The sequence below is a fragment of the Stenella coeruleoalba genome, assembly GCF_951394435.1.
Source record: "Stenella coeruleoalba genome assembly, chromosome: 14".
NCBI classification, from domain to species: domain Eukaryota; kingdom Metazoa; phylum Chordata; class Mammalia; order Artiodactyla; family Delphinidae; genus Stenella; species Stenella coeruleoalba.
Genome location: NC_137160.1, coordinates 9,615,892 through 9,641,824, shown reverse-complemented (window position 1 = coordinate 9,641,824; position 25,933 = coordinate 9,615,892). Strand labels below are relative to the sequence as shown.

General features: G+C 38.5%; 1 long non-coding RNA gene across 1 annotated transcript in view; it reads right to left on the bottom strand.

The window, feature by feature from the left end:
- LOC307197210 overlaps positions 1–25,933 on the bottom strand; it is a 633,848-nt gene that overhangs the window by 15,978 nt on the left and 591,937 nt on the right. Inside the window, exon 5 of the long non-coding RNA XR_013831352.1 lies at positions 18,292–18,341. This is a non-coding gene — a long non-coding RNA (uncharacterized lncRNA). The remainder of the gene's footprint in view (positions 1–18,291; positions 18,342–25,933) is intronic.

The following is a 25,933-nucleotide window of genomic DNA, read 5'->3' as shown; positions in this document are numbered from 1 at the left end:
GGGTTTATCTCTGGGTTTTCTATCCTGTACCATTGATCTATCTTTCTGATTTTGTGTGGGTACAATACTGTCTTGATTACTGTAGCTTTGTAGTATAGTGTGAAGTCAGGGAGCCTGATTCCTCCGGCTCCGTTTTTCGTTCTCAAGATTGCTTTGGCTATTTGAGGTCTCTTGTGTTTCCACACAAATTGTGAAATTTTTTGTTCTAGTTCTGTGAAAAATGCCAGTGGTAGTTTGATAGATATTCCATTGAATCTGTAGATTTCTTTGGGTAGTAGAGTCATTTTCACAATGTTGATTCTTCTAATCCAAGAACATGGTATATCTCTCCATCTATCTGTATCATCTTTAATTTCTTTCATCAGTGTCTTATAATTTTCTGCATACAGGTCTTTTGTCTCCTTAGGTAGGTTTATGCCTAGATATTTTATTCTTTTTGTTGCAATGGTAAATGGGAGTGTTTTCTTGATTTCACTTTCAGATTTTTCATCATTAGTGTATAGGAATGCCAGAGATTTCTGTGCATTAATTTTGTATCCTGCTGCTTTACCAAATTCATTTATTACCTCTAGTAGTTTTCTGGTAGCATCTTTAGGATTCTCTATGTATAGTATCATGTCATCTGCAAAGAGTGACAGCTTTACTTCTTCTTTTCCAACTTGGATTCCTTTTAGTTCCTTTTCTTCTCTGATTGCTGTGGCTAAAACTTCCAAAACTATGTTGAATAAGAGTGGTGAGAGTGGGCAACCTTGTCTTGTTCCTGATCTTAGTGGAAATGCTTTCAGTTTTTCACCATTGAGGACGATGTTGGCTGTGGGTTTGTCATATATGGCCTTTATTATGTTGAGGAAAGTTCCCTCTATGCCTACTTTCTGCAGGGAGGGTTTTTATCATAAATCGATGCTGAAATTTCTCAAAAGCTTTCTCTGCATCTATTGAGATGATCATATGGTTTTTCTCCTTCAGTTTATTAATATGGTGTATGACGTTGCTTGCTTTGCGTATATTGTAGAATCCTTGCATTCCTGGAATAAACCCCACTTGGTCATGGTGTATGATCCGTTTAATGTGCTGTTGCATTCTGTTTGCTAGTATTTTGTTGAGAATTTTTACATCTATGTTCATCAGTGACATTGGCCTGTAGTTTTCTTTCTTTCTGACATCCTTGTCTGGTTTTGGTATCAGGGTGTTGGTGGCCTCGTAGAATGAGTTTGGGAGTGTTCCTCTCTCTGCTATATTTTGGAAGAGTTTGAGAAGAACAGGTGTTAACTCTTCTCTAAATGTTTGATAGAATTCGCCTGTGAAACCATCTGGTCCTGGGCTTTTGTTTGTTGGAAGATTTTTAATCACAGTTTCAATTTCAGTGCTTTTGATTGGTGTGTTCATATTTTCTATTTCTTCCTGATTCAGTCTTGGCTGGTTGTGCATTTCTAAGAACTTGTCCATTTCTTTCAGGTTATCCATTTTATTGGCATAGAGTTGCTTGTAGTAATCTCTCATGATCTTTTTTATTTCTGCAGTGACAGTTGTTACTTCTCCTTTTTCATTTCTAATTCTATTGAGTCTTCTCCCTTTTTTTCTTGATGAGTCTGGTTAATGGTTTATCAATTTTGTTTATCTTCTCAAAGAACCGGCTTTTAGTTTTATTGATCTTTGCTATTGTTTCCTTCATTTCTTTTTCATTTATTTCTGATCTGATTTTTATGATTTCTTTCCTTCTAAATTTCGGGGTTTTTCCTTTTTTGTCTAATTGCTTTAGGTGCAAGGTTAGGTTGTTTATTAGAGATGCTTCCTGTTTCTTAAGGTAGGATTGTATTGCTATAAACTACCCTCTTAGAACTGCTTTTGCTGCATCCCATAGGTTTTGGGTCGTCGTGTCTCCATTTCCATTTGTTTCTAGGTATTTTTTAATTTCTTCTTTGATTTCTTCAGTGATCACTTCGTTATTAAGGAGTGTATTGTTTAGCCTTCATGTGTTTGTATTTTTTACAGATCTTTTCCTGTAATTGATATCTAGTCTCATAGCGTTGTGGTCGGAAAAGATACTTGATACAATTTCGATTTTCTTAAATTTTCCAAGGCCTGATTTGTGACTCAAGATATGATCTATCCTGTAGAATGTTTCATGAGCACTAGAGAAAAATGTGTATTCTGTCGTTTTTGGATGGAATGTCCTATAAATATCAATTAAGTACATGTTGTTTAATGTATAATTTAAAGCTTGGGTTTCCTTATTTATTTTCATTTTGGATGATCTGTCCATTGGTGAAAATGGGGTGTTAAAGTCCCCTACTATGAATGTTTTACTGTCAATTTCCCCTTTTATGGCTGTTAGTATTTGCCTTATGTATTGAGGTGCTCCTATATTGGGTGCATAAATATTTACAATTGTTATATGTTCTTCTTGGATTTATCCCTTGATCATTATGTAGTGTAACTATCGATAAGATCATTATTAATATGTATGTTCCTATTCCCATTTTCTTAATTGTTTTGGGTTTGTTTTGTAGGTCTTTTCCTTCTCTTGTGTTTCTTGCCTAGACAAGTTCCTTTAGCATTTCTTGTAAAGCTGGTTTGGTAGTGCTGAACTCTCTCAGCTTTTGCTTGTCTGTATTGCTGGGTAGAGTAATCCTGGTTGCAGGTTCTTCTCCTTCATCACTTTAAATATGTCCTGCCACTCGCTTCTGGCTTGCAGAGTTTCTGCTGAAAGATCAGCTGTTAACCTTATGGGCATTCCCTTGTGTGTTATTTTTCCCCTACTGCTTTTAATATGTTTTCTTTGTATTTAATTTTTGACAGTTTGATTAGTATGTGTCTTGGCGTATTTCTCCTTGGGTTTATCCTGTATGGGACTCTCTGTGCTTCCTGGACTTGATTAACTATTTCCTTTCCCATATTAGGGAAGTTTTCAACTATAATCTCTTCAAATATTTTCTCAGTCCCTTTCTTTTTCTCTTCTTCTTCTGGAACTCCTATAATTCAAATACTGGTGTGTTTAATGTTGTCCCAGAGGTCTCTGAGACTGTCCTCAGTTCTTTTCATTCTTTTTTCTTTATTCTGCTCTGCAGTAGTTATTTCCACTATTTTATTTTCCAGGTCACTTATCCGTTCGTCTGCCTCAGTAATTCTGCTATTGATCCCATCTAGAGTCTTTTTCATTTCATTTATTGTGTTGTTCATCATTGATTGTTTCATCTTTAGTTCTTCTAGGTCCTTGTTAAATGTTTCTTGCATTTTGTCCATTCTATTTGCAAGATTTTGGATCATCTTCACTGTCATTATTCTGAATTCTTTTTCAGGTAGACTGCCTATTTCCTCTTCATTTGTTAGGTCTAGTGCGTGTTTTATCTTGCTCCTTCATCTGCTGTGTGTTTTTCTGTCTTCTCATTTTGCTTATCTTACTGTGTTTAGGGTCTCCTTTTTGCAGGCTGCAGGTTCATAGTTCCTGTTGTTTTTGATGTCTGTCCCCAGTGGCTAAGGTTGGTTCAGTGGGTTGTGTAGGCTTCCTGGTGGAGGGGACTAGTGCCTGTATTCTGGTGGATGAGGCTGGATCTTGTCTTTCTGGTAGGCAGGTCCACATCTGGTGGTGTGTTTTGGGGTGTCTGGGGACTTATTATTATTTTAGGCAGCCTCTGTGCTAATGGGTGGGGTTGTGTTCCTATCTTGCTACTTGTTTGGCATAGCATGTTCAGCACTGTAGCTTGCTGGTCATTGAGTGAAGCTTGTTGCTGGTGTTGAGATGGAGATCTCTGGGAGATTTTCGCTGTTTGATATTATGTGGAGCTGGGAGGTCTCTTGTGGACTAGTGTCCTGAAGTTGGCTCTTCCACCTCAGAGGCACAGCACTGACTCCTGGCTGCAGCACCAAGAGCATTTCATCCACACGGCTCAGAAAATGCAGAATCTCCGGGGGAAGAGTGGAGACGGTTCCTGCTCTCTGGAACGCTACCTGCTGGAATCTGTTTGTGTTTTTTATGGTTTTTTTTTCCCTGTAATTGTTTTCTAATCTCATAGTGTTTTGGTCAGAAAATATGCTTGATATGATTTCAGTTTTCTTAAATTTACCAAGGCTTGATTTTGACCTGGAGGGTGTTCCGTGTGCACTTGAGAAGAGAGTGTAATCTGTCGTTTTTGGATGGAATGTCCTATAAATATCAATGAAATCTATCCGGTGTAATTTTTCATTTAAAGCTTGTGTTTCCTTATTAATTTTATGTCTAGATGATCTGTCCATTGGTATAAGTGAGGTGTTAAAGTCCCCCCACTATTATTGGGTTACTGTCAATTTCCTCTTTTATAGCTGTTAGTATTTGCCTTATGTATTGTGGTGCTCTTATGTTGGGTGCATATATATATATAATTGTTATATTTTCTTCTTGGACTGATCCCTTGATCATTATATAGTGTCCTTCCTTGTGTCTTACAACATTCTTTAAAGTCTACTTTATCTTATGAGGATTGCTACTCCAGCTTTCTTTTGATATCCATTTGCATGGAATATCTTTTTCCATCCCCTCACTTTCAGTCTGTATGTGTCCCTAGGTGTGAAGTAGGTCTCTTGTAGACAGTATATATATGGGTCTTGCTTTTGTACCCATTCAGTGAGCCTTTGTCTTTTGGTTACAGCATTTAATCCATTCACATTTAAGATAACTATCAACATGTACATTCCTATTACCATTTTTCAATTGCTATGGGTTTGTTTTTCTAGGTAGTTTTTTACTATTGTGTTTCCCACTTAGAGAAGTTCCATTAGCATTTGTTGTAGAGCTGGTTTGGTGGTGATGAATTCTCTTAGCTTTTGCTTGTCTGTAATGCTTTTGATTTCTTTTTTGAATCTGAATGAGATCCTTGCTGGGTAGAGTACTCTTGGTTGTAGGTTCTTCCATCACTTTAAGTATATCGTGCCACTCCCTTCTGGGTTGTAGAGTTTCTGCTGAGAAATCAGCTGATAACCTTATGGGAGTTCCCTTGTATATTATTTGTCATTTTTCCCTTGTTGTTTTCAATAATTTTTTTTTGTCTTTAATTTTTGACAGTGTGATTACTATGTGTCTCAGTGTGTTTCTCCTTGGGTTCATCCTGTATGGGATTCTCTGCACTTCCTGGACTTGGGTAGCTATTTCCTTCCCCATATTAGGGAAGTTTTCGACTACAATCAATCTCTTCAAGTATTTTTTCGGATCCTTTCTCTCTCTCTTTTCCTTCTGGGACCCCTATAATGTGAAAGTTTTTGCGTTTAATGTTGTCTCAGAGGTCTCTTAGGTTGTCTTCATTTCTTTTCGTTCTTTTGTCTTTATTCTGGTCCATGGCAGTGAATTCCACCATTCTGTCTTTCAGCTCACTTATTTTTGTTGTTTCATTGTTTTTGTTTAGGAAGACATTGATTAATATTCAAATGAAATCCAACCATGAATATTAATTTTTGCATTTTATTAACATTTAACAAAAGGATATATATCCTTTCAATAAGTGTACATCTATGTATTTTTCCAAATTGATGTCACCTGTGTAACCAGCTCCTAGGTTAAGAAATAGAATATTATTGGTACCACAAAGGCTTCTTTCATGCTTCCTTGTAGTCTTCCTTTCCCCCCCAAAAAAACACCATTTAGATTTCTAACAGCTTAAGTTAGATTTTCCTATTTTTATCCCGTATTTGGATACAATATACTGTATACCTTTTTTTTTTTTTTGTGGTACGCGGGCCTCTCACTGTTGTGGCCTCTCCTGCTGCGGAGCACAGGCTCCGGACGCACAGGCTCAGCAGCCATGGCTCATGGGCCCAGCGCTCCACGGCATTTGGCATTTTCCTGGACTGGGGCACGAACCCGCGTTCCCTGCATCGGCAGGCGGACTCTCAACCACTGCGCCACCAGGGAAGCCCCACTGTATACCTTTTTTGATTTACCTTATTCAAAATTATATTTTGTGACATTTATTCATGTTGTTGTGAAGCATTTTAGATTATTTACATCATTGCTGTTCAATGTTATTTTGTGTCATTGCATGACAGCTTATCCATTCTTCTGTTGATGGACAAGTGTATAGTGTCTAGTTTGGGACCGTTACAAATCATGCTGCTATGAACAGTTTAGTATATTTTTTGTAAGCATATGGACATATTTCTTTCAGATTTGTATCTAGAAATAACATTGCTTGGTAACAGTGTAAGTGTATTTTTAACTTGAGTTGATGCTGACGAGCAGTTTTAAAAATATCAATTTATACTCCCACCAGCAATTTGTGAGTGTGGTTGCTCAACAGCATCCTCCCTGATACTTGGTATGTTCTGATGCTTTATTTCAGTAAATCTGATACATGTATATTGCATTGTGGTTTTCGTATTTATTTTATTTTATTTTTTCCTAAATGTCCATCGACAGATGAATGGATACAGATGTGGCACATATATACAATGGAATATTACTCAGCCATAAAAAGAAATGAAACTGAGTTATTGGTAGTGAGGTGGATGGACCTAGAGCCTGTCATATAGAGTGAAGTAAGTCAGAGAAAAAAAAATACCGTATGCTAACACATATATATGGAATCTAAAAAAAATGGTACTGATGAACCTAGTGGGAAGACAGGAATAAAGACGGAGACAGACATAGAGAATGGACTTGAGAACATGGGCCAGGTGGGGAATGGGAATGTATTTTTAACTTGCATTTCCCTGATCGCCAATGAAGGTGAGGACTTTTTAATATAGTTATTAGACATTTGGGTATTTTTTGTGAAAACATTCAAATCTATGAACGTTTTGCGGGGGGATGATATTTTTAATTTTTTTTAAAGAAGGTCCTTTATGTGTACTGAAGTCTGGGACAATTTGGTGGATACATGTATTGCAAGTATCTTCTTCACTGTTGACGATGGCTCTTTTAGTGCCTAGCGAATGACATCAAAACTTACAGTTAAAAAATAAAAAATCATCAGTTTAGCCAGGTGGTCCCATCTGGTCTGCAGCAGGCTCCGGTGACCTTGGTTGGTCCCACGTGTCAGTTGTAGGCGCCGAGCTTACTGATTCTGGTTTGTGACCTTGGTTCTTCTTTACACGGCCTCTCATTTTCCAGATGACTAACTTCAGCCCCTTCACATGGCAGCCAAAAGGTTCCAAGTGCAGTAAGAAAGGGCGAGCCCTGATGCACAAGAATGGCTCTTCAGTTTTCTCTTGCTTCATGTTTCCCAGCGCCCTATTTGGCCAGATAAAGTCATGTGGCCAACGCAAATTCAAGGGGAGGGAAAACAATTGATGAGAGAATCTGCAGTGTCAGGATAAGGATGCAGAGAGAGAAAGAATATATCCCATTTTTACAAGCTACCACTGTCTCTGGTTGCAGATATTTACATTCTAGGCTCATGCAAAATATACTCGCTTTTATGCATGATCCCAAAGTTATCAAATTCTGGCATAAAGCTCAATGTCTAGAATTTCACAATTTGTATTAAATTTGACCGTATCTCCTCAGAGATGGCTGCTGTTGATCTAAGGAATATGAACTATTAAACAAGCTATATCTGACCCCATCACACCCACCATGCAGTGGTAATAAAGCAACACGATGACTGTAATAGACTCTTCCATTCCTAAACGGGAGGAACAAGAAGCACATAACAGTCTGTAGCTCCATAGGAGTGCTGAAATTCCACAAGGTAAAAAGGTGACAAGACCCCCATCTCTAGGGACAAGAAACATTCCTGATTAGACCCTGCTTCTAAGTTCGGGAAGTAGAAGCAGGATATAATAGTAAAAATAAAAGCAAAAGTGAAAAAAAGATAAACTATCAACAGAGAAAATAAGCAGGCACATACTTGCAGATGACTTGGCGTTTTCTGCTTGCTTTCAGCCTCCACCAATTTGGGGGCTTGGAGTCTTCTTGAAATTTGATAAATCTTGTTCCTTTTTGGTCCAAATTGGTGGTCCAGTTGCTTTACAAGTCTTTTAAAATTATCTATCAAGACTTCAGCTTTTGTGAAGAAGGAGTAGATATAATTTTTGCTTTTTCTCTTTCTAAGTACAATTAAAAACCCTGGACATTATATATAAGACAAACATTAGACTCTGAAAAGTAGAGAAAAAGCAAACTGTCTATGGACATTGGGACTCCAAAATGGTGGGGCAGGGATTTCACTGGATTTTCTTTTAGTCTTGTATAATTTGAACAAGGAGCTAAAGAAGGCAGGAATTTTGAAATATCAGAAGGGTCAGACTCAAAAATCTCCCCAAAGGCCTTCTCTTTCTCACCATAGAACCAGGAAATAGGCAGCCTAGCAAGATGGTAAACTTTTAAAAAATAAGCACTGTAGTTAACAGTCCTCCAAAGACAAGACTGTGACCCTGTCCAATTGAGCAAAGGCCAAGGGACCACCAGACCTCTACCTTCCCCAGACAGTAACAAGCTGTGGGAAAACTCCTGCCAAGGTGGTGTCAGAAAAGGCCAAATAGGGAGGCAAAGCTTCTTTAGCTTATGGTCATTATTATTCAACCTAAATCTTAACAATATTCACCGCTTAATAAGGAAACAGTCTTCATCAACATTTATCATGAATATTATTACGCTAGGGCTTTCTTGTGACCTTCTTATAAGTTTTATCAGTAGTATATTTTCTGTTTTTAAAATTTATCAAATGTATTTTTCTTTCATTTTGTGGAATTGTTGTTTTCATGTCATTATTTTTATCTTGAAGGTTGCATGTAACAGATTATTATTTTTTTTACTTTCTGTAACGGTTTACCGAGAATAATTAACCTTTTCTCTCAATTTTAAGGATCACATGGAACTCTATTTATAAATACACATATGCACACATACACGCAACTACAAACAAAAGTAGAGGGTGTATATGTGTTTGTGCATCTTTGTGTGTCTGTATCATACATAAGAGTAGGAGATGAGAGGAAGTCATAAGACTGGGAAATAGAAGTTCAGATTGGTCATATTTGCTGATTATAAATATGGTTGATATGACTTGCCCATACAATGTTTCTCTAATGGAGGGGAGGTATCAATTGTTAGTACCTTTAAACACCAATAACAATATATCCTAATAAATATGCATAAGACATGCATGACTAATATCAGTAGTTCACAAATACAGAAGATTATCTATATGCAGATTTGGGAGATAATATGAAATTCTGATATTTTACCTTCCAAAAAAAATTCTTGATAAACATTGGAAATTTGTAAGAGCATTTTTATGTTATTTTATTTTTAGAGTGTGCATAACCTAATCCAGTCCTTTTTTTTCATAGTAATTATATTTAAACTTCTTAATTAGCAGATTATAACTCTTGTAAATAACATTATGCTAGTGTTTTAAATAAAATTAAGAAAATATGATTTTACAACGTATAAATATTTATGCACTTTAAATAAATAATTTATATTAATATACTCAGAGAAAATAGTGCTTTAAATTGATTATGGAAAGTATATGCTTTAGGGCTTCCCTGGTGGCGCAGTGGTTGAGAGTCCACCTGCTGATGCAGGGGACACGGGTTCGTGCCCGGTCCAGGAAGATCCCACATGCCGCGGAGTGGCTGGGCCCGTGAGCCATGGCCGCTGAGCCCGCGCGTCCGGAGCCTGTGCTCCGCAACGGGAGAGGCCACAACGAGAGGCCCACGTAAAGTATATGCTTTATTACACAGTAAAATTATGACCATGTAAACATAGCTAAACCCCCCAAAATGCAACCTTGAAGAAAATATAGCACAATAAGATTTCCTAAAGTATATAGGCAATAATAATCTGTTGGTTTCTCCTTGCTATTTCTAAATATTTTTAAAAGATCAATTTTTCAGGGTCTCCATGAGATTTCATGGAATTTGATGTTTCACAGATTTGATAGCATTTTTTCTTATTGAGTATAGCTGTGTGAAATCTAAATTGTCCTCAGGTATTCTGTCTTCGAATGAAGTTATTGCAAGTACTTTTCTCATTTTTGACATTTCTCTGACAGAAAAATCCTCTCTACAGAAGTAATGGAGAAAAGCATTGCTTCAAGAAAAATAATTATAAGCTGTGGTTTAAACATTAAACACCAGGTTTGAGTTTAAAAAGAAATCTGAAGTTGACCTTTAAGATAAGGTTTAATGTCTTTTATTAAAACTAAAACACAGAGGCTGAGGGGAAGATGGCAGAAGAGTAAGACGCGGAGATCACCTTGCTCCCCACAGATACACCAAAAATACATCTACACGTGGAACAACTCCTACAGAACACCTACTGGACGCTGGCAGAAGACCTCAGACCTCCCAAAAGGCAAGAAACTCCCCACGTACCTGGGTAGGGCAAAAGAAAAAACAGAGACAAAAGAATAGGGATGGGACCTGCACCAGTGGGAGGGACCTGTGAAAGAGGAAAGGTTTCCATATACTAGGAAGCCCCTTCGTGGGCGGAGACTGTGGGAGGCGGAGGGGGGAGTTTCGGAGCCGCTAAGGAGATCACAGCAACAGGGGTGCGGAGGGCAAAGTGGGGAGATCCCTGCACAGAGGGTCAGTGCTGACCAGCACTCACCAGCCCTAGAGGCTTGTCTGCTCACCCGCCGGGGCGGACAGGGCTGCGAGCTGAGGCTTGGGCTTTGGTCGGAGCGCAGGGAGAGGACTGGGGTTGGCGGCTTGAACATACCCTGCGGGGGTTAGTGCACCACGGCTAGCCGGGAGGGAGTCCGGGGAAAAGTCTGGACCTGCCGCAGAGGCAAGATATTTTTTCTTCCCTCTTTGTTTCCTGGTGCGCAAGGAGAGGGGTTTAAGAGCGCTGCTTAAAGGACCTCCAGATACGGGCGCGAGCCACGGCTAAAAACGTGGACCCCAGAGACGGGCGGGAGATGCTAATGCTGCTGCTGCCACCACCAAGAAGCCTGTGTGCGAGCACAGGTCACTCTCCACACCCCTCTTCCGCGGAGCCTGTGCAGCCCGCCACTGCCAGGGTCCCGGGATCCAGGGACAACTTCCCCGGGAGAACGCACGGCGGGCCTCAGGCTGGTGCAACGTCATGCCGGCCTCTGCTGCCGCAGGCTCGCCCTGCACTCCGCGCCCCTCCCTCCCCCTGGCCTGAGCCAGAGTCCCCAAATCAGCGGCTCCTTTAAACCCGTCCTGTCTGAGCAAAAAAGACGCCCTCCAGTAACCTACACGCAGAGGCGGGGCCAAATCCAAAGCTGAGCCCTTGGGAGCTGTGCGAACAAAGAAGAGAAAGGGAAATCTCTCCCAGCAGCCTCAGAAGCAGCAGATTAAAGCTCCACAATCAACTTGATGTACCCTGCATCTGTGGAATACATGAATAGACAACGAATCATCCCAAATTGAGGAGGTGGACTCTGAGAGCAAGTTTATGATTTTTTCCCCTTTTCCTCTTTTTGTGAGTGTATGCTTCTGTGTGAGAATTTGTATAGCTTTGATTCCACCATTTGTCCTAAAATTCTGTTTTTGTTTTTAATTTTTTTTATTTTAATTTTAATAACTTTATTATATCTTACCTTCTTTCCTTCTTTCCTTCCTTCCTTCCTTCCCTCCCTCCCTCCTTTAGACAACGAATCATCCCAAATTGAGGAGGTGGATTTTGAGAGCAAGATTTATGATTTTTTCCCCTTTACCTCTTTTTGTGAGGGTGTATGTGTATGCTTCTATGTAACATTTTGTCTGTATAGCTTTGCTTCCACCATTTGTCCTAAGGTTCTATCCATCCCTTTTTTTCTAAATAATTATTTTTTAATTTAATAACTTTATTACACTTTATTTTACTGTATCTTCTTTCTTTCTTTTTTCCTTCCTTCCCTCTTTCCTTCCTTCCTCCCTCCTTTCTTTCCTCCTTTTCTTCTTTCTTTCTTCCTTCCTTCCCTTTTTCCTTCCTTCCTACTTCTACTAATTCTCTCTCTCTACTTTTTCTCCCTTTTATTGCGAGCCATGTGGATGAAAGGCTCTTGGAGCTGCAGCCAGGAGTCAGTGCTGTGCCTCTGAGGTGGGAGAGCCAACTTCAGGACACTGGTCCACAAGAGACCTCCCAGCTCCACATAATATCAAACGGCGAAAATCTCCCAGAGATCTCCATCTCAACACCAGCACCCAGCTTCACTCAACGACCAGCGAGCTACAGTGCTGGCCAACCTATGCCAAACAACTAGAAAAACAGGAACACAACCCCACCCATTAGCAGAGAGGCTGCCTAAAATCATAGTAAGTCCACAGACACCCCAAAACACACCACCACACGTGGACCTGCCTACCAGAAAGACAAGATCCAGCCTCATCCACCAGAATACAGGCACTAGTCCCCTCCACCAGGAAGCCTACACAACCCACTGAACCAACCTTAGCCACTGGGGACAGACATCAAAAACAACAGGAACTATGAACCTGCAGCCTGCAAAAAGGAGACCCCAAACACAGTAAGATAAGCAAAATGAGAAGACAGAAAAACACACAGCAGATGAAGAAGCAAGATAAACACGTACTAGACCTAACAAATGAAGAGGAAATAGGCAGTCTACCTGAAAAAGAATTCAGAATAATGATAGTGAAGATGATCCAAAATCTTGGAATAGAATAGACAAAATGCAAGAAACATTTAATAAGGACCTAGAAGAACTAAAGATGAAACAATCAATGATGAACAACACAATAAATGAAATGAAAAAGACTCTAGATGGGATCAATAGCAGAATTACTGAGGCAGAAGAACGGATAAGTGACCTGGAAGATAAAATAGTGGAAATAACTACTGCAGAGCAGAATAAAGAAAAAAGAATGAAAAGAACTGAGGACAGTCTCAAGAGACCTCTGGGACAACATTAAACACACCAACATTCGAATTATAGGGGTTCCAGAAGAAGAAGAGAAAAAGAAAGGGACTGAGAAAATATTTGAAGAGATTATAGTTGAAAACATCCCTAATATGGGCAAGGAAATAGTTAATCAAGTCCAGGAAGCACAGAGAGTCCCATACAGGATAAACCCAAGGAGAAATATGCCAAGACACATATTACTCAAACTGTCAAAAAGTAAATACAAAGAAAGCATATTAAAAGCAGCAAGGGAAAAACAACAAATAACACACAAGGGAATCCCCATAAGGTTAACTGCTGATCTCTCAGCAGAAACTCTGCAAGCCAGAAGCGAGTGGCAGGACATACTGAAAGTGATGAAGGAGAAAAACCTGCAACCAAGATTACTCAACCCAGCAAGGATCTTATTCAGATTTGCTGGAGAAATTAAAACCTTTACAGACAAGCAGAAGCTGAGAGACTTCAGCACCACCAAAACAGCTTTACAACAAATGCTAAAGGAACTTCTCTAGGCAAGAAACACAAGAGAAGGAAAAGACCTATAATAACGAACCCAAAACAATTTAGAAAATGGGAATACGAACATACATATTGATATTTACCTTAAATGTAAATGGAATAAATGCTCCCACCAAAAGACACAGATTGGCTGAATGGATACAAAAACAAGATGCATATATATGCTGTGTACAAGAGACCCACTTCAGACCTAGAGACACATACAGACTGAAAGTAAGGGGATGGAAAAAGATATTCCATGCAAATGGAAACCAAAAGAAAGCTGGAGTAGCAATACTCATATCAGACAAAATAGACTTTAAAATAAAGACTATTACAAGAGACAAAGAAGGACACTACATAATGATCAAGGGATCGATCCAAGAAGACGATGTAACAATTGTAAATATTTATGCACCCAACATAGGAGCACCTCAATAGATAAGGCAAATACTAACAGCCATAAAAGGGGAAATCGACAGTAACACATTCGTAGTAGGGGACTTTAACACCCCACTTTCACCAATGGACAGATCATCCAAAATGAAAATAAATAAGGAAACCCAAGCTTTAAATTATACATTAAACAAGATGGACTTAGTTGATATTTATAGGACATTCCATCCAAAAACAACAGAATACACATTTTTCTCAAGTGCTCATGGAACATTCTACAGGATAGATCATATCTTGGGTCACAAATCAAGCCTTGGTAAATTTAAGAAAATTGAAATTGTATCAAGTATCTTTTCCGACGACAACGCCATGAGACTAGATATCAATTACAGGAAGGAAAAGATCTGTAAAAAATACAAACACATGGAGGCTAAACAATACACTACTTAATAACGAAGTGATCACTTAAGAAATCAAAGAGGAAATTTAAAAATACCTAGAAACAAATGACAATGGAGACACCACGACCCAAAACCTATGGGATGCAGCAAAAGCAGTTCTAAGAGGGAAGTTTACAGCAATACAAGCCCATCTTAAGAAGCAGGAAACATCTCAAATAAACAACCTAAACGTGCACCTAAAGCAATTAGAGAAAGAAGAACAAAAAACCCCAAAGTTAGCAGAAAGAAAGAAATCATAAAAATCAGATCAGAAATAAATGAAAAAGAAATGAAGGAAACAATAGCAAAGATCAATAAAACTAAAAGCTGGTTCTTTGAGAAGATAAACAAAATAGATAAACCATTAGCCAGACTCATCAAGAAAAAAAGGGAGAAGACTCAAGTCAATAAAATTAGAAATGAAAAAGGAGAAGTAACAATTTTCACTGCAGAAATAAAAAGGATCATGAGAGATTACTACAAGCAACTCTATGCCAATAAAATGGACAACCTGGAAGAAATGGACAAATTCTTATAAATGCACAGCGTGCCAAGACTGAATCAGGAAGAAATAGAAAATATGAACAGACCAATCACAAGCACTGAAATTGTAACTGTGATTAAATATCTTCCAACAAACAAAAGCCCAGGACCAGATAGCTTCACAGGTGAATTCTATCAAACATTTAGAGAAGAGCTAACACCTATCCTTCTCAAAATCTTCCAAAATATGGCAGAGGGAGGAACACTCCCAAATTCCTTCTACGAGGACACGATCACTTTCATACCAAAACCAGACAAGGATGTCACAAAGAAAGAAAACTACAGGCCAATATCACTGATGAATATAGATCCAAAAATCCTCAACAAAATGCTAGCAAACAGAATGCAACAGCACATTAAAAGGATCATACACCATGATCAAGTGGGGTTTATTCCAGGAATGCAAGGATTCTTCAATATACGCAAATCTATCAATGTGATAAACCATATTAACAAATTGAAGGAGAAAAACCATATGATCATCTCAATAGATGCAGAGAAAGCTTTTGACAAAATTCAACACCCATTTATGATAAAAACTCCCCAGAAAGTAGGCACAGAGGGAACTTTCCTCAACATAATAAAGGCCATATATGACAAGCCCACAGCCAACATCATCCTCAATGGTGAAAAACTGAAACCATTTCCAATAAGATCAAGAACAAGACAAGGTTGCCCACTCTCACCACTCTTATTCAACATAGTTTTGGAAGTTTTAGCCACAGCAATCAGAGAAGCAAAGGAAATAAAAGGAATCCAAATCGGAAAAGAAGAAGTAAAGCTGTCACTCTTTGCAGATGACATGATACTATACATAGAGAATCCTAAAGATGCTACCAGAAAAGTACTAGAGCTAATCAATGAATTTGGTAAAGCAGCAGGATACAAAATTAATGCACAGAAATCTCTGGCATTCCTATACACTAATGATGAAAAATCTGAAAGTGAAATCAAGAAAACACTCCCATTTACCATTGCAACAAAAAGAATAAAATATCTAGGCATAAACCTACCTAAGGAGACAAAAGACCTGTATGCAGAAAACTGTAAGACACTGAAGAAAGAAATTAAAGATGATACAAATAGATGGAGAGATATACCATGTTCTTGGATTAGAAGAATCAACATTGTGAAAATGACTCTACTACCCAAAGCAATCTACAGATTCAAGGCAATCCCTATCAAACTACCACTGGTATTTTTCACAGAACTAGAACAAAAAGTTTCAAAATTTGTATGGAAACACAAAAGACCCTGTATAGCCAAAGCAATCTTGAGAACGAAAAATGGAGCCGGAGGAATCGGGCTCCCTGCCTTCAGACTATACTACAAAGCTACAGTAATCAAGACAGTATGGTACTGGCACAAAAACAGAAAGATAGATCAATGGAACAGGATAGAAAGCCCAGAGATAAACCCATGCACATATGGTCACCTTATCTTTGATAAAGGAGGCAGGAATGTACAGTGGAGAAAGGACAGCCTCTTCAATAAGTGGTGCTGGGAAAACTGGACAGGTACATGTAAAAGTATAAGATTAGATCACTCCCTAACCCCATACACAAAAATAAGCTCAAAATGGAGTAAAGACCTAAATATAAGGCCAGAAACTATCAAACTCTTAGAAGAGGAAAACATATGCAGAACACTCTATGACATAAATCACAGCAAGATCCTTTTTGACCCACCTCCTAGAGAAATGGAAATAAAAAGAGAAATAAACAAATGGGACCTAATGAAACTTCAAATCTTTTGCACAGCAAAGGAAACCATAAACAAGACCAAAAGACAACCCTCAGAATGGGAGAAAATATTTGCACATGAAGCAACTGAGAAAGGATTAATCTCCAAAATTTACAAGCAGCTTATGCAGCTCAATAACAAAAAACCCAATCCAAAAATGGGCAGAAGACCTAAATAGACATTTCACCAAAGAAGATATATAGACTGCCAACAAACACATGAAAGAATGCTTGACATCATTAATCATTAGAGAAATTGAAATCAAAACTACAATGAGATATCATCTCACAAGAGTCAGAATGGCCATCATCAAAAAATCTAGAAACAATAAATGCTGGAGAGGGTGTGGAGAAAAGGGAACCCTCTTGCACTGTTGGTGGGAATGTAAATTGATACAGCCACTGTGGAGAACCATATGGAGGTTCCTTAAAAAACCACAAATAGAACTACCAAATGACCCAGCAATCTCACTACTGGGCCTATACCCTGAGGAAACCAAAATTCAAAAAGAGTCATGTACCAAAATGTTCATTGCAGCTCTATTTACAATAGCCCGGAGATGGAAACAACCTAAGTGCCCATCATCGGATGAATGGATAAAGAAGATGTGGCACATATATACAATGGTATATTACTCAGCCATAAAAAGAAACGAAATTGAGCTATTTGTAATGAAGTGGATAGATCTAGAGTCTGTCATGCAGAGTGAAGTAAGTCAGAAAGAGAAAGACAAATACCATATGCTAACATATATAAATGGAATTTAAGAAAAAAAAAGTCATGAAGAACCTAGGGGTAAACAGGAATAAAGACACAGATCTCTTGGAGAACGGACTTGAGGATATGGGGAGGGGGAAGGGTGAGCTGTGACAAAGCGAGAGAGAGGCATGGACATATACACACTACCAAACGTAAGGTAGATGGCTAGTGGGAAGCAGCCGCGTAGCACAGGGAGATCAGCTCGGTGCTTTGTGACCGCCTGGAGGGGTGGGATAGGGAGGGTGGGAGGGAGGGAGACGTAAGAGGGAAGAGCTATGGGAACATATGTATATGTATAACTGATTCACTTTGTTATAAAGCAGAAACTAACACACCATTGTAAAGCAATTATACCCCAATAAAGATGTTAATAAAAAAGAAAACCAACAACTAAAACACAGACAAAATACTTTTCTGTCTAATTTAAATAAAATTTCAACGTGCTGACACTTTAATAAAAGGAGATTATTTAAGAAATGCAGACTTTTCATTTACTCAAAGGACATAATAAGGGAGTTAGAGATCTTTAAAGGATATAAAAAGGTTCCTGAATATTTAGTTTTGGGATTTTTTGGTCAGATCTATAAAGGGAAAGTGAGAAGTAAACTTACAGAGAATAGCTCTGAAATCTACATTTATGCATAATATTCATCTCATAAAATAAAAACCTCTAATTTATCCCAGTTCCTGTTGGAGTTGAAGAAATTATATATTGGTTTTAGAGTGAAAATGTTAGTAAGAGGCAAAGCAAAACTTTAATGATTGCATATAAATTTGGATAATTTACATAACTAATATTTTCAATTAAACCAAAAAATGTTTAAAAAATCACTATAGCTATAGCTTTATACCATGTTCCTTCAGAGAATGCCAAAGCATGTCTTTTCATCAAAGTCACATTTAGATTCATATAAGTTCTGGCATTAGGAGTTTAGTCACTCTTTTGAAACTGATGGAAAAAATATAGCATTTTTTTGTTTTCTGGAACATCTCTGCCCTTCATGCTGAGGAGTGCTGCATGAAAACCAGCTCTCTCTTTTTACCAGATCATTTGCCCAATTCTGTGGTTTAGAGCAAGAGTCCAGTTATTATATTACTTGAATGTGGTTTATCTCTTGTCTTACCGTCTTTACTTCCTCTTGAAATTAGAGCTGCAGAAACTGCAGGCTGAGCCCTGGGGAGAAAGGGACAGTGCAACTTATTTAGTAAAATGCCCTTTTGTCCTTCAAAAGGGTACGCTTTAAAGTGCTGTGGGCAATGTTAACAAGTATATTTTAACTTCTTTTCAACAGAGGACATAGGACAGTGATCAGCCTTTTTCTTCCCTTTGCTACTGTGTTTTCACACACTAGTGGAGAGGGTTTTTGGGGGTCACTGCCCCCCACGCCCCCAATGGACCCGTCCTCCAGCCTCACGCCTGACTGGACATGTCCTCTCTCAGAACTGGCCCATGCAGGTGTGACCTCCGCTGCTGCCCTTACCTCTCCAAGGTGTCCTACAGAAGCCCCAGATTCTCCATATTAATCACAATGCTTCTTTCACAGAACAGCTTATGAAGCTTCCATTATTCTTTACAACAAAACGTACCTCACTGTGTTTTGAGGGGGGAGATGAAGTTCATGACCCAGAGATTAAGAAATGAATATTTAACTAAATCTACAGCTAGAGTGACTCACAACACTCTCCTGTAACATGTAGCTGCTAGAAGCATGTATTATACTCGCTGACATGGCATCCAGAAAAATAGGCACAGGGAATGATTTTTTTAAAATTCTCTACATTACACAACGCTAATTTTTTCTGAACCTTCTGCTTTTTCATTCTCCAACTTCTATTACGTGAACCATCAATGCCTTCTCTAATCACTGTGTCCCCTCTGCACTCATCCCTTAATCCTTTGTTCTCTGTCACCCACCTCCAGCACCCTTGGATGTTCTGGCCACCAAGACACTAAAGGCTTTCCTGACTTGTCACTTCATTTTTGCAGGGAGCAGTTAACTGCAGTGCACTCAGCCTCCCTTGAAAAGCTGTTTCCTTGCCAGTTTCTTCCATGATTCTTCAGTTCCAGCTTCCTTCCTATCAGACTCTTCTAAGATTCTTTTGTTGCGTTGAATTACCATTGCCAGTTCCTAATTACAAAATTACTTTAAAACTTTATACTTAGTTGTATATTTTCCCTCACTTTTATTCCCTCTTCCACAGAACATCCAAACTATGATTTTTAAATTTTTCAGCTCTTCATAAACAAATATCTAAAACACTTTTCTAAAGCTTAATTCTCTCACAGTGTTTAGCCGTGTCTAAGTGGCGTCTCCATCAAGAATAGAGTTGTTATTTATTTATTTATATTTAATTTTTTATTTTTTGCGGTACGCGGGCCTCTCACTGTTCTGGCCTCTCCCGTTGCGGAGCACAGGCTCCGGACGCGCAGGCTCAGCGGCCATGGCTCACGGCCCAGCCGCTCCGCGGCATGTGGGATCTTCCCAGACCGGGACACAAACCCGTGTCCCCTGCATCGGCAGGCGGACTCTCAACCACTGCGCCACCAGGGAAGCCCAGAGTTGTTATTTTTAAATGGAGGTAGTAGCTTGATAAGGAATGTGGTCGAAAATATGTTAAGATCACCTGTGGAACTTTTGAAATCAAATTTGAAACTAGTGAAAATGAGCTGCAGGCATTTTTGTGAGATTCAGCATGAACCCATCACCTCAGGTTACCCCAAATACTCAAAGAAGTAAAAATGCCTTTATGACAAGAACAGAGAGGTTTCAGGGATCCCCATAGCAAATCTCACTAAACGCATTAAAACATCACCTGCTAAAAGTACTATTTCTCTTTTGAGAACAGTCCTCAAAACGGAATTCTTCCATTATAGTTTCTCCTTTTATCTAAAAAAATGCACTTTCTATATACCTTCAGAATATGATCCATGTTGCTAATCAAGAGTATGACCATTCTAGGGCTTCCCTGGTGGCGCAGTGGTTGAGAGTCCGCCTGCTGATGCAGGGGACGTGGGTTCGTGCCCCGGTCCGGGAAGATCCCGCATGCCGCGGAGCGGCTGGGCCCGTGAGCCATGGCCGCTAAGCCTGTGCATCCGGAGCCTGTGCTCTGCAACGGGAGAGGCCACAACAGTGAGAGGCCTGCGTACCACAAAAAAAAAAAAAAAAAAAAAAAAAAAGAGTATGACCATTCTAAATGATTCACACATTTCCATGAACGTCTCATGTCATTGCCTATATAACCAACCATTTATTTTTACTGAATGAAGATTTCCCATTACCACAGGCATTTGACTTCACTATCTTTAAACTCAAGAATTTTCCTGCACATGTCAGAACCTTGGAAATCATGTCTACATGTAAAATATTTTTTCATTTGTTTCCTTATGCCTGTTGCTTTTCATTAAGTATGATTATAATTAGATAACTCATAGAATATACCTCACAGGGAGGCTGTCTCCTTTACCTTTTTTATGTTTCAATATGTTTTCATTCTTACTTTTATAATTCCATGCCTTTAAATCTCCCAACATCAGGGTTCCAGAAAGCTCTGGACTGATTACTCTTACTTGAAAAAGTGAAATCGTTTTCTATCTCCTTAGGTGAATATAAATCAAACGGTGCTCTGGTTTTAAAGCTTTCTTGACTTTTTTTCTTTCTCCCTTTTTTATGCCTCCCTTGTTGGATGTCACCTCCTGTAATCAGATGTTTCATTTTTTGGAAATTCATTCTTTATTATTCAAATACTGACACATTTTCACTCTTTTAATCTTTCTATCTGAATTCTTTCGTATCAATTATTTTTCTGAGTCGCAATGTGATTCTTTACAGTAGCTTTCAAACCTGGATATATACCAGAATCACCTAGGAATCTTTAAAAATATAGATTTCCGGATAATACCCTAAGATTGGATTGAAACATAAAAATCTGTGTGTTTAAAAAGCTCTGCTGGTGACAACAAAGGAGATAGTCTGTCACAGTTCCAGGAACTTGAATTTAAGAATTAAAACTGAAGAAGAAACCTGGTTTTCAGAGTATTATTGATTTGGAAACAGACAAACATATAATAAATAACATGCAATATTCAGTAATCTCCACAAATGAAAACTAGCTTATTTAGAAAAATGCCTTTGCTCAATTAACCAATGACAATGGAGGCAAGACTATAAAGTGGAGGAAAGACAGCCTCTTCAGTAAGTGGAGCTAAAAAAACTGGACAGGTACATGTAAAAGAATGAAATTAGAACACTCCCTAACACCATACACAAAAATAAACTCAAAATGGATTAAAGACCTAAATGTGAGACCGGACACTATAAAACTCTTAGAGCAAAACATAGGTAGAACACTCTCTGACGTAAATCTCAGCAATATCTTTTTTGATCCACCTCCCAGAGTAATGGAAAATAAAACCAAAAATAAACAAATGGGACCTAACTAAACTCAAAAGCTTTTGCACAGCAAAGGAGACCATAAACAAGAGGAAAAGACAACCCGCGGAATAGAAGAAAATATTTGCAAATGATGTAACTGACAAGGGATTAATCTCCAAAATTTACAACCAGCTCATGCAGCTTAATATCAAAAAAAAAAAAAAAAAAAAATCAAAAAATGGGCAGAAGACCTAAATAGACATTTCTCCAAAGAAGACATACAGATGGGCAAGAAGCACATGAAAAGCTCCTCAACGTCACTAATTATTAGAGAAATGCAAATCAAACTACAATGAGGTATCACCTCGCACCAGTCAAAATGGCCATCATCAAAAAATCCACAAACAATAAATGCTGAAGAGGGTGTGGAGAGAAGGGAATCCTCGTACGCTGTTGATGGGAATGTAAATTGACACAGCCATTATGGGGAACAGTATGGAGGTTCCTTAAAAAACAAAAAATAGAGCTACCATATGATCCTTCAATCCCACACCTGGGCATATATCTAGAGAAAAACATGGTCCGAAAAGAAATATGCATCCCAATGCTCATTGCAGTGCTATTTACAATAGCCAGGACATGGAAGCAACCTAAATGTCCATCAATAGAGGAATGGATAGAGAAGATGTGGTACATATATACAATGGAATATTAGTCATTAAAAATAATGAAATAATGCCATTTGCATCCAACATGGATGGACCTAGAGACTGTCATACTGAGTGAAGTAAGTCAGGCAGAGAAAGAGAATTATCATATGATATCGCTTATATGCAGAATCTTAAAAAAGTGATACAAATGAACTTATTTACAAAACAGAAACAGACTCACAGACTTAGAGGATGAAGTTATGGTTACCAGAGGGGAAGGGTGGCAGGGAGGGATAGTTAGGGAGTGTGGGGTTGACATGTACACACTGCTGTGTACATTTAAAATGATAACCAACAAGGACCTACCGTACAGCACAGGGAACTCTGCTCAATATTATATAACAACCTAAATGTGAAAAGATTTGAAAAAGAATAGATACATGTATATGTATAACTGAATCACTGCTGCACACCTGAAACTAACACAACATTGTTAATCGACTATACTGCAATATAAAAGAAAAAGTTAAAAAAAGTTAATCACCACAGATGAAACTAACACATTTAGAACGATGCCTTTGCTCATTCCCCAGCCTTTGCTTTTGCAACAACATTGCCAGGCCCATAACTGACATCCCTGACACTCAGCTCTGCCCTCCGTACATGACCCATGCAGGTGCCAGGACGGTGATAACTTTGGGAGTTTCTTCACTCACTCTGCCCTTGACTTGGAGGGCTCTGCAGATACTTGGTAATCCTCTCTGTTGAACTGCTGTAAGATTCTGCATTCTAGTGCCAACACTGAGATTTTATGTTAGTTTCCCAATTTTCAGTTCATTCTCCTGGAAACTTACATGCCAATAATAAAAACCTCACTGCCTGAATTGAATTTGCAAAGCCTTATTTCAAACCCATGTGCTCCAGTTTGAAAAATTTTGGTTTCAACTTTAGTCTGCATTCTGCGTTTCTTGTCTAATATATAGCTTTGATTTAGTCCTGCCATTTTCCATCCTTAGTCCTTATTTCTAATAATAACTGTTACCAGTTACTACATTTTTGTCTGTAAATAGCCTGTCTACTTAGGCTTATAAAACTATTCCTTAACTTTAATTCCCATCATCATTTGCAATGTTTATTTGAGACACTGAGTATTTTGGACTGGACTGCAATAAACACTGCCTAAATTGCTCTTAGTTTAGGTGAACTCTTGGGCATTCTTCCTTGACTACTCGGGATAACTTCTATTGTGAGTTAGTCTTACTCAGGAAATCCTGCCCTTGGCCAGAAGGTGAGGGTACTACTATCTCTCACTATCTTTCCATGAGAGTAAACTATGATGCATCACAGAAATCTATGAATATATTAAGAAAAGTTTAAGGCAATATATAGTATTTGCCCTTCATATTGTCATGGCCTTATGAATATCACGTCCCTATGTACTCCAAGTTAAGTAGTTCTTTATACTATGAAATCAATTAGGGGATGCAAATTGAGTCATTAGATCAATGGCAATACAGAGGAATCAGTTATATACAAAACACACATCCATGAGACAGAAAGGTACAATCCAAATAGTTTAGTTACAGATGTAAATGGCAACAATTTGCTGCCTCATGAAATTACTAACAAAGGTTTTGCTTAGCTATCACATACACATCCTCATTTTTAATGAGCAAAGTTTGCAACAGTTACACACTGTGATAATGTAGGGTGTAAACTGTGAACAGCCTTCTAAGGGGTTGTGTGACTGCATAGCTAATGACTTCAGTATCTGATTGCTGTGTACTTCACATGCACATGTTCAATTTTTATCTGGAATTTAAAAGAACACTGAGTTGAAGCAATTACATCCTGCATAAAGGAATTTTAAATGCTTTTTTTTGGTAAAGTCATGAAGGCAAATTGGCTTGCTGCTCAGCAACAAAGATTTAATACGTGAAATAACAGATGGCGGGCAATCATTTCAAAGGAGAAAGTCATGACTAACAGCATAAAGATACTTGATTGCATGGATCTGAGCCTTTGAAACTGTCATGGCGAGCACCGATCACCCTGGAATCTTCATAAAATATATTTTCTGTTCAGGTTCTATGTTGTGTTATAAAGCTAATGGGAACTGAACAAGTAAACAGAACTTATATGGGAGTAAAACACTTTTAAAACCATGGCTCAGAGATACAGTAAAATGTAGAGCAAGGATGTATGTAACATTAGCTGAGCAATGATTTTCTTATATAAATATAGGTCAGTCTTTGAGTGCTAGTGTCACTATTCCCAGGTAAGGATTTCCTGACCCCAATACGGCAGGTGATAGTCCTTGTTATAAGATAAAGAAGAATATGAGTGAAGGATGACATTTTTGTTCACCATCTCCAAGATTCCACACTACATGCTAAGATAGCCCCTGGGGTGCTGAAAAGAAGCCTGAGGATTGTGAGCTGTGCTGTCATTTGTTGCTGTCTTGAATACAGTGCTACAGGGAGCTCTGTTCCTGTCCCAGCCAGCACACCTGAACACGTATAAGACACGTGCAGCAAGTATATAACTTCGCTAGGAAAAGTCTTTTCTGTATCCAAGTAGCTGGAAAAAGTATAGATCAGACAATCATGTATCCTGCTGAACTGCAGATGCTAAATCTCATCCTAAAGGCAGTAAACTAACTATCAAAATGTTGGACCCTAGATGTTAGAATCAGATATTAAAATACAGAACACCAGGGGTTCAAGGGAAATCTGGGAATCCTACCCAACCTCCAAAGCAACAAATGTATTGTAATGAAAGGGCTGTAGTGTACTGAAGATAGAAATGACTCTTAAATCACCATGGCTGATTTTATCAATTATTTTCTTGAAGTAGTGGAATGAAAAGTTGGTGCAGTTCTGATTTAAGAGCAAAGCTGGATATAATTTCTTGCATTAGTACATGTCCAAAAAGTTCCTCAAAGTGAAACTGGCAGCCAGTTGGCTCAGTTTGAAGAGGCACATATTGGCAAGGAAGCTCAAGACCAGGGACATATGAAACAAGGTATTTCAACCACCATGGCCTTGTTTGAGTCAGTATTTCGCCTAATACAAAGTAGGGTGCTAAGAAGGTGAAGGACAAAATCTAAATATTGCCATTCAAGTCTCTGTCAAAGGCAACTAATTAGAAACATTTTATTGAAAAAGGGCCTTTCAGGTTACTCAGCTCATGCAATGCCCTAGGACTTATTCTTCATGTTAGTATTTTCAGACAGTGGTGACCTTCCTTTCAATCTTCCTCTTTTCTCATCTATTGCTCTGTACCCACTATTATGTTCCAGAGTGGATCTTCTGTTCCTTTCATCAAGCAGCTTGCTGTTAAAAAATTTCTTATAAAGACTTCCACTAAGATCAGGAACAAGACAAGGTTGCCCACTCCCACCCCTATTATTCAACATAGTTTTGGAAGTTTTAGCCACAGCAATCAGAGAAGAAAAGGAAATAAAAGGAATCCAGATTGGAAAACAAGAAGTAAAGCTGTCACTGTTTGCAGATGACATGACACTATACACAGAGAATCCTAAAGATGCTACCAGAAAACTACTAGAGCTAATCAATGAATTTGGTAAAACAGCAGGATACAAAATTAATGCACAGAAATCTCTGGCATTCCTATACACTAATGATGAAAAATCTGAAAGTGAAATCAAGAAAACACTCCCATTTTCCACTGCAACAAAAAGAATAAAATATCTAGGCATAAACCTACCTAAGGAGACAAAA